Below are 14,700 nucleotides of genomic sequence, written 5' to 3'. Positions count from 1 at the left end.
GGAAACATCGCCCTAACGCTGAGCTGTCCTGTCCAAGCACAGGGCACCGCGTCTGTACACCTGTTCTGGTCCAGGTCCGCGTTCCAGAGCCTTCTCCAGGAAGCCTGTCGCGCCTGCAAACGTGCTCCCACGCCCTCTCCGAGGCTTCCCGAATGGGCCAGCCGCTGGGTAAAGGAAGGTCATGGGTTCACAGCCCACGGCTTGGCTGACTCTGGCATTCAGTGAGTGGGTCTCACCACCGACGCTCTGCGGTCCCGCTGTTCAGCTGTGTCCCTGCCAGTGGAGGTCAGTCCTCACCCTCCAGTGCCTGGTCTTGCCTGGTTTCTCCTTGGAGCAATGAGAAGCCACGGCACCCTTCCCGTCTTCCCCGCTGAGAGGTGGCTCCGAGGAGGTGGCTGCGCGCTTCCCTCCGAGGCGCTTCCCTCCGAGGTGTCGCTGTGCTGTTCCACCTGTCGGAACCTAGCCGCCTGCCTGGTGTAGACGCTACTTGGCTCTGACATGCGTCGTCTGAAAGGTAGTACTGCAGTTTTAAGGAGGAAAGGAAAGGAGCTTGGGTGAGTGGAAATCCATCGTCTTAGAATTGACGTGATTTTCAAAGGCACATGTCGCAGCCTGTTCACCTCGGAGGAGGACGAATAAGCTGAGGGTCAGTGAGTGGGCGCACACTCTCAGCCTGTCCCGAGGTGGGACTGCTGCGTGGAAAGCAGCCCTGCGGGAGTCAAGGCAGCACATCAGGGAGGCCTGGCCACATCTGATCCACAGGCACTCAGTGCTCAGGGTGGGGTCGGCAAGGACACGGCAGGCAGGCAGGCCGTGTCCCAGACTTCAGGCCCCGTGAAAGATAGCGTTGTGCTCCTCTGAAATTACAATAGGTTCTAAATTACCTGTACCTTTTGAAAAAAAATGAAAAAGTGCAGGAGAGAAAAACATGAAGAAAGTGGAAACTCCGGAAACTTCCATGCCCACACCTAGCCACCCCTAGGGATGTTTCTATGTCACCTGCTGGTGGAGAGAGATGTGGCCACAGCCACTGCCCTGGGCCAGGGCCATGTCAGGGCACCCCTCCTGGTTAGAATGCGTGGAAACTGCCTGGCAACCAGGGGCAGTCCGGAGGCAGCCCCCACATTGCCAGTCACTTGTCCTGGGTGGGCCTCGCCTGCCCCCGCCTGGCTGGGGAGAGAGCTGCCCGCACAGCCCGTGGGGAGGGTGTGGTGCTACTGGCCAGCCCCCTGACCCAAGCACCCACAGGAGTTCCCTGGGCACAAAGGCCCTTCTCTTTGCCTGAGTGCTGTTCTGTGGTAAATAAACTGGTTTCTGTGTGGCACACCCCCCACCACTGCTGATGGGCATAGGTGGACAGGACCCCTGAGACAGCCGTGAGAATTTCAAACCCAATCTCCTTTGCTTTCCAGGCCCATGTCGGCATCTCTGCCTCTAAGTGATCTGCTCCCTCACTAGCGTCCAGGATGCACAGTCTCCAGCCCCACCAGGGCTCTTTCTCCCAGTGGCAGGACCTGCACGGTCGCTCAGCACTGCAGCTCTCAGGCACCAGGCCTCAGGGCTGTCGAGAACCTCTGGGGGACCTGTTATTTACAGGGGTGGCACCCCAGTCCAGAAAGGAGGAGCTCTTCAGTGGGGTAGGGCCTGTGGGGGGAAGAGGGACTGTCCACCCCCTCCTGGGCTGTGTTCCTGGAAACACAGGGCCGTGCCACCTCCCACGACCATCAGCTCTTCAAATAGAGTGCCGTGGGCTGGACCTCAGCCTCTCTTCTCTGAGCCCTGGAGTGGAATGCTGGTGTAAATAACTCCTTCCGAGGAAAAATGGTCTCAACAGTATATTTGCACACAAATGTGCTAATTACAATCTTATGTACCAGATCAGAATTAGCAGCTAGAATCATACTAGAAATTTATGATCCTTAAAACCCTCAGGCATGCCGGCCTGCAGAGGTACTTGCACATGAGGAGATGCATGTGTGTAATACCATATTGTCTGTGTCTCTGTCCATGCCTGTACATGTGTCTGTGGGTACGAGTGTGTGCCTGTGCATGTCTGCTCATTTCACTCCTGCTGCCAAGCTCGTACCCATCCCTTCACCCTGTGTCACATGCAGCTGTGTTTCTCGGGATCGGCTATCTGCAAGGAGCTGGTAGTGACCTGGAGACACGTGTGTCTCTATGTAGTTCCCTGGAGTTTCATGCCTTCTTTGTGGGTCTGGTTCCTGTGTGTGATGGTGGCAGGGTTTTCTATTTCTGAGCTGGAACCATGACACCAAAGTCATAAGCCTTGGGCCTGCATTTGGGCTCCCCCCCAGCTCATGACTGCCCGCTGCCTCTGGCCCGGCTGCTGGGTTATGGTGGCTGCCTCCTGGGAGGCCAGGAGAGGGTGTGATGCTCTGATGGACTTACTGTGGAGAGTCGCCGCGATGAACACTTATGTGAACCCTGAGTGTTAGGGAAACACTTTGTGATTTTGAGTTTGTAAGAAAACAAGATTGTATGGAGGAAGAAAAAAGTTCTCCCATGAAAGTAAGAGTCTTGGAAAGTGTAGAGAACTCGTGTGGCCAGCTTCATTTTAATCCTGGTGTGGTCTGTCTGCTCTGGCTGTAGGGAGCAGAACACCTTCCCGAGGCAGGGAGCTGGCCATCCTGGCCGGGGCAGCTGAAGGCCCAGGACTCAGCCCTGCTCACCTCTGGCCAGGAGAAGCCCGGTGGCCCCCTCACCTGTCAGGCATGGCAAGTGCAGACCTTGCTTTCAGGCTGCACCTGTCTGGAGGGTTCCTGGCTCCTGGCTCCACTGTGGCACAGGTAGTTGGTGACTGAATCAAACGTGGAGTGCTCCCCTGAGTTAGGAGTCCTTAACCCGGGCCTGTGGAGCCCAGGTGGCCGTGAGCGGGCAGAGGGTCCCACAGCCGGTGGAGCCCAGCCCTAAGTGCAGGCCTTTCCCTGTCATTTCAGGGTTCTGAGAAGTGTTGGACCCCCAGAAATGAACCCCAGTCAGGAAACCCCATGGAGGGTATGCCTGAGTGAGGGCCTACACCCCAGAGAACGGCGGGGTGGCCTGGAGGTGAACCTTCCTGCTGGCGTGTTGTAGATGACGGGTACGTGCAAACGCACCTGCTCCTCAGGTCGGATGTGTTGTGGGAAGACGCTCGGAAAACACTCCAAGTCCAAATTTGAAATAATTTGAAGGATTTTCATTTTGCCAATTTTACTTGAATTCTGTCAGACTCAGGCGCTCTCTGAAAGAGCAGCAGTTTCCTGGCCTGTGTCTTGGGAATTTAAGGACAAAAACCGTAGTAGCTCAAGGACTTTCCTTAGCGTCATGCAAAGAGCAATCACAGACACTGAAACAGCGGTTAGCAGAGCAACTCCAACAGCGCATCTAGGGTCTGAGCAGGGGTTGGCAGAGGTGAGACTCTACTTCACAGTCATAGAGGTCACCAAGAACGCCGTAGCCTGGGTTGAGGACAGCTTTGTGGGGTACAAAGTACACAAGACAATATGGTTTTTTTTTTTTTAATTTAGCAGAAAGTAGCTTTCATTTTGTTTTCTCAGAAATGAGTCTTGCTGCTGACTCTATGGCTTAAATCCCATGTCTTACAGTTGCTGATTTCTGTTATCTTACTTATCAGATCTTCATTCCTGTAGTCTGTAACCTATACTTATAACTTATTGATTGTGTTGATCGGTTCACACCACAACAGGGTGCAGAATAGGTCGTATTAAGACAGACACTGGGCTTGATTGATAGGGAGGAAGGTAGGGACGGGCTTCCAAGAAGGAGTCCAGCCCCTCCTGATGGCCAGAGAGTCCAGAGTGAGGAGGGAGACATGCTTCGGCAGCTTGTGTGGCTGGTGGGACAGAGTTGAGCCCCTCCGAGCGCCCCACCCCATGTCTCTTGCTCTGGGGTCTTTCTCCTTTCCTCCCACTTTCTTTCCTTTCTCCTTTGCTGCTTTCTGGAACCCTTCACCCCCTCCCCCTAATCTTTCTTTGGTATCCATGGGGTCCCACCTTTGGAAAGGTCTTAGTGGCCACGTGCCTTGGTTTACCTGCGTGGGCCCCAGAGGTCGACACTCAGGCCCGGCACAGGTGATGTGACCGAGCGGGTCCTGTTCCTCTGGCTCCATCCTGGGTCTCCCACTCGGTGGCTCACGTCCTTTCAGCACAGCGGAGATGTGTGAGCTGCCGAGGGCCAGCTGAGCCTGGCCACCTGATCACTCTTCAGGCACCTGCACTGGTGCTGTGGAACAAACGGAGACATCCCACATTTCTGCTTCCCCACCCCAAGCAGGACTGCCCCATGGAAGGGGATGGGCAGTGAAGGCGGTGATCCAGCCTCCCTGCCGCAGCACTGTGCTCTCGGGCGCGGTCAGAACTCCTTCCTGCCTGACCGAGTCCCTCTTAGTGCAGCGTGATCTGCTGGAGACTCTTTGTTGCAGTCCTAATTGTTGTTTTTCTTTTGACACCCACACTGTTGGTGCTGTGTTTGGGAAGTGACAAACCAGAAACTGAGCTACAGGACGAAACCCAGACCTGTTGGGCCATAATTGTCTAGAAGTGACAAATTTAAACCAGCCCCACGGGCAGGCCATCCGGCGCGTACATGAGGGAATCGAGAAGCAGGTGTGCACCTGGAACTCCAGTGACCACATACCCTGCCCCAGGAGGCCAGGGGTGTTGGGATGTCACCACTCTCCCTGCAGTCCTGAGGCCACACACGAGGAGCAGTGACAAGACTCCTCCCACAGCGAGGAGCCCCTGGGGGTCCAAAGAGACCACATGAAGAACCTATTTCCACCCGTGCCCTGCAGAGCAGCATGGGAAGCTCCCGCACAGTGAAGGGTCTGAGCACCCAGGTGTCCAGGTGTCCTGAGAAAGCTCTCATCATGCTGCACTCCAGGCAGAGCCCAGCCAGGAGGGCCCGAGAAGAACCAGAAGGAGGTGCGAGGACTGAGTGCAGGACGCGGTGAAGGTCTTGTGGCAGATGGAGTGGACGGATGGAAGAGGGCCACCTCTCCAGGGCTCCTGGGCGGCCTGGGCAGAGCCTGTGGTATGCAGCACTGCCAGCGCCAGGGCCAGGAACTGGATCACGGGGACCCGGATCCCTCCCACCCAGGGCCCAGGGCTGAGTAAAGCAGCAGTGTGGAGTGCCAGCGCTGCCGATCAGGGGTTCCAAGGACCCAGGGCCCGGGCTGAGTAAAGCAGCAGTGTGGAGTGCCAGCGCTGCCGAGCAGGGGTTCCAAGGACCCAGGGCCCGAGCTGAGTAAAGCAGCAGTGTGGAGTGCCAGCGCTGCCGAGCAGGGGTTCCAAGGACCCAGGGCCCGGGCTGAGTAAAGCAGCAGTGTGGAGTGCCAGCGCTGCCAAGCAGGGGTTCCAAGGACCTAGGGAGCTTAGGGCCTGTCCCCCAGGTCCACAGCCCTTCGCCTGCATCCTCTGACTGGCTGCACGGACCAGCCCTTCAGCAGCCTCGCTGCTAGGCAGCCCCAGCTGGGGTTGGCAGTGACACTGCCGTCACCAGGGCCGAGTCCTGCTCCCTCCCATGTTGAAGTGTGACATTAGAGAAGCCCGCCAAGGCAGGCATATAAAGCAGGGTTTATTTAGAAAGAGGAACACGGACTTCTCCAGGGAGGGAGAGGGGCCATGGTGGTGTGCTGGGATCCCGAGAAGTGAGGTGCTCTGCCTTTTTACACGTCCTCCCTTATCTCTCTCCTTCCTAGTCATGACTAGGCCTGGGAAGTGCTCAGTGGGACGGCCTAGGCGGGGAACCAGGTGGGCTGAGGGGAGGGCAGGATGGGGCAGCCCTGGACACAGTGACTATCTTAGGGTTCCCTGTAGGGACGGGCAGTTCCTGGGACAGGTGACCTTGGCACAGGTTGGAGAAGGGGCTGGTTCCTGATAGGGTGGAGGAAGGGCTCTGAGAGTTCACATTTCAGTCCTTCAGGGGACAGTCTCCAGCTTCCCAGACTCACTCAGAATTGGCCTTCTAATCCCACCTGATTTCCTTTCTCTGCTGATTGCCGCTCTAATTCTGGCTTCAAGCCAGAGGAAACAGAGACCTCTTCCCCGCAGGCAGTGGCAGAACCCAGACCTCCCTGGCCACCCGCAGTGCACTGGGCATGCACACACCCCACAGCAGCAGGGTAACTGTGATTAAACCCCACCAGGCCACCGAGGGCCCTTCGCTCTTGCGCTGCCACCACACTGTCATCTCCCAACCCAGAGCAGATGGAGTTGTATAAAGTTGGGATGAACTGATCCTCCTTTCATTCCTTTATTTATTTGTTTGTTTGTTTTTTTTGGGGGGTGGGGGAGTATTGGGGATTGAACTCAAGGGCACTCGACCACTGAGCCACATCCCCAGCCCTGTTTTGTATTTTATTTAGAGACAGGGTCTCACTGAGTTGCTTAGCGCCTCACCATGGCTGAGCTAGCTTTGAACTTGGGATCCTATGGTCTCAGCCTCCTGAGCCACTAGGATTACAGGTGTGCACCACCGCACCTGACTCCTTTATTTATTTTTTATTGGATTTCTTCCACCTACATACAGGTGAAATTCTTTTGGTACACTGATATGACATGCAACATGCTGTTGTTAACTTCACTCCGTATGTCTACCTCGTTCCCTCCTTCCTCCCTCCCTCACCTTCTCCTACGTCTACTCCACCATCTTCCCCGTATCTTTATGATATTCCTCTCCTCTCCTACCACCTTCTTTCCCTTGTTTGGCTCTAGCTTCCACATATGAGAAACATTCAGCTCTTGATTTTCTGAGTCTGGCTTATTTCACTTACCATGATGTCATGGTTTGGATGTGAGGTGTCCTGCACAAACTCACGTGTGAGACAGAGCGAGAGGGTTCAGAGGGGAAGTGACTGGTTACAAAAGCCTTAACCCCATCAATGGATTAATGCCTGATGGGATTGACTGAGCGGTAATTGAAGGTGGGTGGCTGGAGGAGGTGGGCATTGGGGCTGTGGTTTGGGGTATAAATTTGTATCTGGCAGGTGGAGTCTTTCTGCTTCCTGGTCATCATATGAGCTGCCTCCCTCCATCACACTCTTCTGCATGATATTCTGCCTCACCTCAAGCCCTGAGGAATGGAGCCTTTTGTCTATGGATTGAGCCCCCAAGTAAACTTTTCCTCCTCTGCAGTTGTTCTGGTCAAGTCTTTCATCACAGCAGCGAAATAGCTGACTAAAACACACGATGTTCTGCATTTTCATCCACCCAGTTATGGTAGATGCCATGACTCTTCTTTCTGGCTGAGTGCAGTCCATTGTGTGTGAACACATATAAATACGTGTTCTTCTTCTACTCCTCTGTCTGGCTGAGTGCAGTCCATTGGGTGTGAGTACATATAAATACGTGTTCTTCATCTACTCCTCTGTCTGGCTGAGTGCAGTCCATTGTGTGTGAACACATATAAATACGTGTTCTTCATCTACTCCTCTGTCTGGCTGAGTGCAGTCCATTGTGTGTGAACACATATAAATACATGTTCTTCATCTACTCCTCTGTCTGGCTGAGTGCAGTCCATTGGGTGTCAACACATATAAATACGTGTTCTTAATCTACTCCTCTGGCTGAGTGCAGTCCATTGGGTGTGAACACATATAAATACGTGTTCTTCATCTACTCCTCTGTCTGGCTGAGTGCAGTCCATTGGGTGTGAGTACATATAAATACGTGTTCTTCATCTACTCCTCTGTCTGGCTGAGTGCAGTCCATTGGGTGTGAACACATATAAATACGTGTTCTTCATCTACTCCTCTGTCTGGCTGAGTGCAGTCCATTGGGTGTCAACACATATAAATACGTGTTCTTAATCTACTCCTCTGGCTGAGTGCAGTCCATTGGGTGTGAACACATATAAATACGTGTTCTTCATCTACTCCTCTGTCTGGCTGAGTGCAGTCCATTGGGTGTGAGTACATATAAATACATGTTCTTCATCAACTCCTCTGTCTGGCTGAGTGCGGTCCATTGGGTGTGAACACATATAAATACGTGTTCTCAATCTACTCCTCTGTTGATGGGCACGTGGGCTGGTTCCATAACTTTGCTTTTATGAACTGTGCTCTATAAACATGGAAGTGGCTGTGTTGCTCCAGTATGCTGATTTTGGATCTTTGGGATAAATAAAGAGTGGGACAGCTGGTCAGAGGGTGACTCCATCGGTAGTTTTCTGAGGAGAGTCTGCGCTGCTTTCCAGAGGGGTTGTGCTAATTTGCAGTCCCACCAGAATATGTGAGTCTACCTTTTCCCACGTCCTCACCAGAATTTATTATTTTTGTGCTCTGGATATTGAAAATCCTTTTTTTAATATTTATTTTTTGGTTGTAACTGGACACAATATCTTTATTTTATTTATTTAATTTTATATGATTGAACCCAGGGCCTCCCATGTTCTAAGCAAGCGCTCTACTGCTGAGCCACAATCCCAGCCCCTGAAAATACTTTTTGATTAGTTTTCTTCTTTTTTTTTAAATTTTTTTTTAGCTTTCGGTGGACATAACGTCTTTATTTTATTTTTATATGGTGCTGAGGATCGAACCCAGTGCCTCGCGCATGCCAGGCCAGCGCATTACCACTTGAGCCACATCCCAGCCCTAGTTTTCTTCTTCAAGTTGTTAAGCTTAAAAACTTCATAATAGGGCTGGGGTTGTGGCTCAGTGGTAGAGCATTCGCCTCACATGTGCAAGACCCTGGGTTCCATCCTCAGCACCACATAAAAATAAATAAATGAAATAGAGGTGTTGTGTCCAACTACAACTAAAATATTTTTAAAAGGCTTCATAATATAAACCTTTATTATTTTCCCTGTGAATTCTATGAAGCAAAGAGAGACCATGGCTCAGAAAGGACGATGTAGGCTTTGGATGGTACAGCCCCAGGGTGGCCATGCCATGTCCACCCATGAAGTGGACAGGCAGCTCCAATTCCAGCACCTGCTCCAACGTCCAGGAGTGGGTTGCCCTGAGAGGGAGGCTGTGTTGAGGGACACTGAGAACAGGGGCATGCTTGATGTCGGCCAGGAGGCTGGGAAGCCGTCCACGCCCATCAGAAAGTGTGTGCCCACTGCCTGGAGGACCTGTGCTCTGGGCCCTTCTGAGCATCTCCTTATCTGTGGTCCTCACCATGGTCCTGTACACCAGGGCCATGAGGCACAGGTCCCCGTCTCTCGCTGGCCCACGTCACAGTGGTGAGACACAAGCACCTTGGCCACAGTGCTGAGTGGTGGCCTGCTGAGTGCCCCGCTGCAGTAGCACCAGGTCAGCGGGTTAAGGCGGGCCCAGACTGAGGGGCCACGTGCAGTGGGCAGAGCTGCCCAGGCCCAGCCAGAGGCCCGGCTCTAGGGGCCCCAGTAAGCCAGGTCTGGCCATGTGCCCAAGCCCATACAGAAGAAGCCAGGCTGAAGAGCAGGCTACGCTGGGAAGGCACGTGGGGCAGCACCCTGGCCCTGTCCCTGGTGCTGAGTGAGCCTTGGTTTCAGTGGACGAAGGACTGGGACTCCCTCTGGTCTGATGGGCTCTTCTCTAGCGCTGGTTCTGTGACGTGGCTCTGGAGACCCTTACTGCTGGAGAGGGCCGTCCCCCTTTGCCTCGCAGGATGTCTGTCTGCCAGACCTGGAGTCCTGGAGGGGGCACTTGGGTTCCCATGAGGCAGCTGCTCCTGTTGGGGTCTGCCTCTTCAAGGGTGGTCTGCCTCCCAGGCTCCGCTGTTCCTGGGAGGTGATGGGCCACGGCAGGAGACTTCTAGGTGCTGCTCCAGGAGTCTGTAAAGTGCTTGGCCAGAGCTGGGAGCTGTGATCCCTGAGAATCGTGAAAATACCTCGTTGCCCTCATCTTGGCGTCTTCAGACTCCAAGGAGGTGGTTACTGAGTGGATGCACCCTGCTCAAATGATCACCCTGCCTGCACAGAATGCAGGGATCTAATCAGAGCTGAAGGTCATCACAAAGACAAGACACAAAAGGCAGGCAGAGGCCAGGCTGGCAGCACAGGCAGCCTCCGAGCTCTGTCTTCCTAGTGCACTGCGCCACAGCCCTGCTGCAGCTTGCCGAGGTGGGTCAGGCTCCTCAAAACTAGCTCTATTTCCAAGGTCATTTGCCTGGTTTGACTGACCACAAGTGCTGTAGCCATAGGGGAACACACCCCCAGACATCCTCTGAAGACCTGGGCTGGAGCTGGGAACCCCAAGTCACTGCAGTGTTCACAAGTAGCATTTAATTACCACCGACAAGCTGTGTCCCCCTGCCCCCCGATGGCCTCCCTTCAAGAAAGCTCTCTCCCAGGGCTGGGACTGTAACTCAGTGGCAGAGCACCTGCCTAGCATGTGTGAGGCACTGGGCTGGACTCCCAGCACCACATGTAAATAAATAAAAATAAGGTTTTATCAACAACTGAAAGAAAAAAAGAAAGCTCGCTCCTGTTTTCCTAAGTGTGGGGCCCAGGGAGAGGGTGACGTTGGCCTTGTTACTCCAATGACATGCCTTTAATCTCCAGTAGCACACGAAGATGCTGGCTCTGGAGAGCTCAGCACCCTGAGGGACATTTTGTACCCAGTTTAATGTCTGCTTTGTGTGACACCAAGTCCACCAGGAGCGTGCAGCAGCACCAGGAAGAGCTGGGCCTTAGTCCACCGGACAGGGGGCATTGCCAATGCTGGCCACACTCAGCCAGGCCTGGGCTTTCAGGGACACTGGGATCAGCTCCCTCTGGGCCTTGGCATTCCCGACTGTCCCTCCTGCCCCCCGAGTCTTGCCACAGAGGGGTATTCACACTCCTCACAGGCCTGCCGACATCTGTGCATGGTGATCTGCCTCCAGGGTCCCCAAGCCAAGAGCAGTGACACAGTAAGCCAGAGCGGGGCCTTCAGCCTGTCTACACGGAAGCTAGGACAGAGGTCCAGGGCTTCACACCCAGTGGCTGTACAGTGACTCCAGGCCCAGCCCTGATGTGCTCCTATGGTTCCGGTGGTTCTGGGACTTGGCTTGGGCTAGGCAGGAGTTTACAGCTCCTTCTAGGTGTGATGTGGGTCACCTTTCAATGCAGGCTGACTCAACCGGAAATTCTGCAATGAGGCAGGCTCAGGGCTAGACTGCCTCCTGGCCTTCTGGCCTCCGCCCACTAGGCGTGGGGTCATCCCCTCTTGACAATCAGAGACACCTCCAGACCTTGCCTGTGCCCTCTGGGCAGGGTCAGACCGAGAATCGCCACTCTGATGCTATGTCTGGTTGTCAGGTGCCTGGGCCTACCGACCTGCAGCTACTATCCATCCACGTGCTTCACAGGCTCAATCCCAGCCTCACGCCATCACCTCCTTTTTGACCCAGCCCTGGAGACTTTCCTTATGGGTAGGTGGTCTCTCAGGTCTCCCCTGGACTGTGGGTTAGCCTGTGAGGCCACTTTCAAATGGGCTGGGTCACACCTCCGCCTTGCCGCGAGGTCCAGCACCTGCCTCACTTCCCCACAGAGACAGCATCAGACTTGCCAGGCTACACCTGGTAACATAAGGTGTCTCTGTTTTTGCTGTTATGAATTGAGCATCTTCTCACATATTTAAAACTTCTTTTCATCTACCGTCAATCAAACTTTATGTCAATCTGCCCATTTTTCCTGTGGCACTTCAGATTTTCTTTGTGATCAAGAGCACATGTTTCATTGCACTCCAAGGGTGGGAATGAACTTGAGTTTCCACAAGTAACTTCACAATTTTAGGTCAAATGGAAGTTGACTTATGGGCAGGTGGTAAGTGTGTGCTCTCGAGGATGACAGTCCTCCACATCACTTCAGTTCTGTGGTTCTTCTTCATGATTATTCACCCCACCCACACCATGCCTTGGCCACAGCAGGAGCCAGGTGGGTGGAGGAGGTGGGGTCAGGGCCAGGCGGTAGTTGGACACAGCAGCACAGTGGGATGGAGGTACCCAAGAAACAGATGAGGTTCTTTCTGAGAGCAGAACCCCGCGTGTATGCTCCTGGTAGGAGCTGCCGTCTCTGCTTCCATTCCAACAGGTGTGTGAAGCGAAGGTGCCGCCCTTCCACAGCCATGTCCACCCAGAGCCCAAGGAAGCTGGCAGGAACCCTCAAGCAGCACTGGGACTATCTGTAATTCCAGAGGAAGGTCATCTGGGTGGCTTTCTGCTTGAGTGTGACCCTTGGGGGGTGGGGTGCACCTCCAGGGCAGCCAGACCCAGGTCCTCCTTCAGTGGGAGGCTGGAGCAGGACCCCAGGCAGCCGCACTACCAGGGCATCATCAGGGCAGTGCCTGCAGTCTCAGGCCTGCACGTGCTCCTGTTTTCCTGCCTCGAGCAAGTTCAGTCTCCGGAGATTTTGAATAAGATGAGACCCTCTTGGAGCTGTACCTCAGTGGAAAAGCGCTGGCCTAGCATGTATGAGGCATTGGGTTCGATCCTCAGCACTGCATATAAATGAATACATAAAAAATAAAGGTACATCAACAACTAAAAGAATAAAAAATAAAAATAAAAAAATAAAGACATGTTGTCCATCTTCAATTACCAAGACAATAAAATAAAATTAAAAATGACTCTTTAAGAAGGGAAAAAAATCCGAGATCCTCTTCTGCAGTACTTTTTCAAGTTCCCCTGATTCATGGCCTGGAGCCTAGGAAGCGACCGACCCCTGGCTGGTGGAGCTGTTGGGCACCCCTTCTCAGTGCATGCCATCCCAGAGAGCCTGGGATTCGCAGGTCCTTGGCCTCAGCTGGCCCGCGATGGACTGAGACTGGGTGTTCACTGGATGAAAAGGCCGTGGGGCTTGAACTCACACACAAGCTTGGCTCTGGGATGACCCAGTCATGCAGCCAGCAAGGCTTTGCAGCTGTAGCACGGGTGCTGGCTGTTGGAGAGGCTCCTGGCCCTCACAGGTACTGTCCCGGCAGCCCTCCAGAGTTCATGCCCCCCAGTGGTGAAGTCCCGCGGCCAGGGGGAAGGGACTGTGATTGTGGATGTTCTTTCCCCTCCCTCTGTTAACACCACCCCTTCCCCCAGCTGTAGGGGAAGCACACTGCAGGGGGGTGCCCTGGTGCCTGAGCTGCCCCGGGGCAGGTAGCTCACTCTGGACCCCTTAACATGTGAGATGCATGTAACAAACAAGCAAGATATTCAGACTGTGTGGGTTAGACACAATGATTTACCCAGCACCTACTTAAAAGCTGTTTTTAATTTTAAAAAATTGAGATTAAGCTGGGCAAAGTAGCATATGCCTGTAATTCTAGCAACTCCAGAGACTGAGTCAGGAGGATCACAAATTCAAAGCCAGCTTCTGCAACTTAGAGAGACCCTGTCTCAAAGTAAAAAAATAAAAAGGGCTGAGATTGTGACTCAGCAGTAAATTGCCCCTGAATTCAGTCTCAGGTACTATATATATATATAAAATTAGATTAAGTCTCATAAGGTCACTCTACCATTTTAATCATCTCAACCCTCAATTCAGTGGGTTTGGTATATTAACAGTATAACCATCACCACTAAGCCCAGAACACTGTCACTTCCACAAAAGAAACTTGGTGCCCATGTCCGCTGCCAGCCTTGTCTTCCTGTGGGTGCATGTAGACTGGATGTGGCACATGAAGGGGCCCCTGGCATGCTAGCCCTTCCTATGGTTGTCCTCAGCATCGCCTCCCAAGGTCAGCCACACTGCAGCAGCACCTCCTTCTTCTCCACAGCTGACCTGTCCTGGTGTATGAATGGACCGAGTCTGTTCACCCCTGTGCCTGTCGATGGGATCTGGGTCACTGTCACCTTGGGCTGCTGTGCATGAGCTGCTGCAGGCATCTGGGTCCAGGTTGACATGAGAAAAGCTGTCATTCTCTGGTGTCTTCCAGGGCTGTGTTTGCAGGGCCGTGGCCCCTGGCTGGCCTTTCTGGGGAGCTGCTAGGCCATTTCCCACTTCCTGCTGGCCACATGCCAGTTCTGATTTGGCCAAGTCTTCTCCAGCACTTCTTATTTCCTGGGTGCGGTGAGGACGTTGACAGGTGTGAGGAGGCGTCTCCCTGTAGTTTTTAGGAGACACCAAACTTGACCCCAGGCTCCTCCAAGGACACTTACTGGTTGCTCTCAGAGCCCCCTCACCTCCCTCTTGACAGCTCAACATTGAATTATCTGACCCGAGGCTCCTAGAGCTGCTCAGATGTGTGGATTTATGTTTTCATCAAATTTGGGGATTTTTATCCATCAAATATTCTTTTGCTGCTTTCTCCTTGTGGAATATCGTACATCCCACAAGTAGGTACCCTCCACAGGAGCCACAGATACCTCGGGATCCATTTGTTTTCTTCATTTCTGCCCCCCACCCCCCCCACCCCACCCCGGGGCAATGAACCCACCCTTTTTATTTTTACGTTAAGACAGGTCTCACGAAGTTGCCCAGGCTGGCCTGGACCTTGCAGCTCCCGCTCCTGAGTTGCTGGGACCACAGGTGGGTGCCGCTGCACCTGGCTTCAGCTTCCTTGGGCTCCTCAGACATGATGCCCTCCGTGGCCTGTCTCAAGTCAGGGTGCCTTCTGCAGCCTCCTGGATCTGCCCTGGGGCCCCTGGAGGACATATTTCATCACTGCATGTTTCAGCCCCAGAGTTTCTGTCACTCCCTCTGTGACATCTGTGTCCACTGGTCCTATGTGTGGCGAGACATCATTCTTGCAGTCTCCTCCGTTCACAGTCTCAGGGGGCTTGG

The 14,700-nt window shown here is 53.6% G+C and overlaps 1 protein-coding gene across 4 annotated transcripts in view; it reads left to right on the top strand.

Moving 5' to 3' along the window:
- Kcng2 (potassium voltage-gated channel modifier subfamily G member 2) overlaps positions 1-14,700 on the top strand; it is a 43,976-nt gene that overhangs the window by 11,702 nt on the left and 17,574 nt on the right. Inside the window, exon 1 of one of the 4 annotated variants that reach the window (XM_078029845.1) lies at positions 14,373-14,445. The exons of the other annotated variants lie outside the window; for them this stretch is intronic. The gene's annotated coding sequence lies outside the window, so the exon portion shown is untranslated. Of the gene's footprint in view, positions 1-14,372; positions 14,446-14,700 lie in introns of those variants that run through there. 4 annotated transcript variants of the gene reach the window in all.

This window comes from Ictidomys tridecemlineatus, chromosome 13, assembly GCF_052094955.1.
Source record: "Ictidomys tridecemlineatus isolate mIctTri1 chromosome 13, mIctTri1.hap1, whole genome shotgun sequence".
In the NCBI taxonomy this organism is placed as follows: Eukaryota; Metazoa; Chordata; class Mammalia; order Rodentia; family Sciuridae; genus Ictidomys; species Ictidomys tridecemlineatus.
Note: the sequence above shows the minus strand (reverse complement) of the source record. Positions and strands in the feature narration are given on the sequence as shown.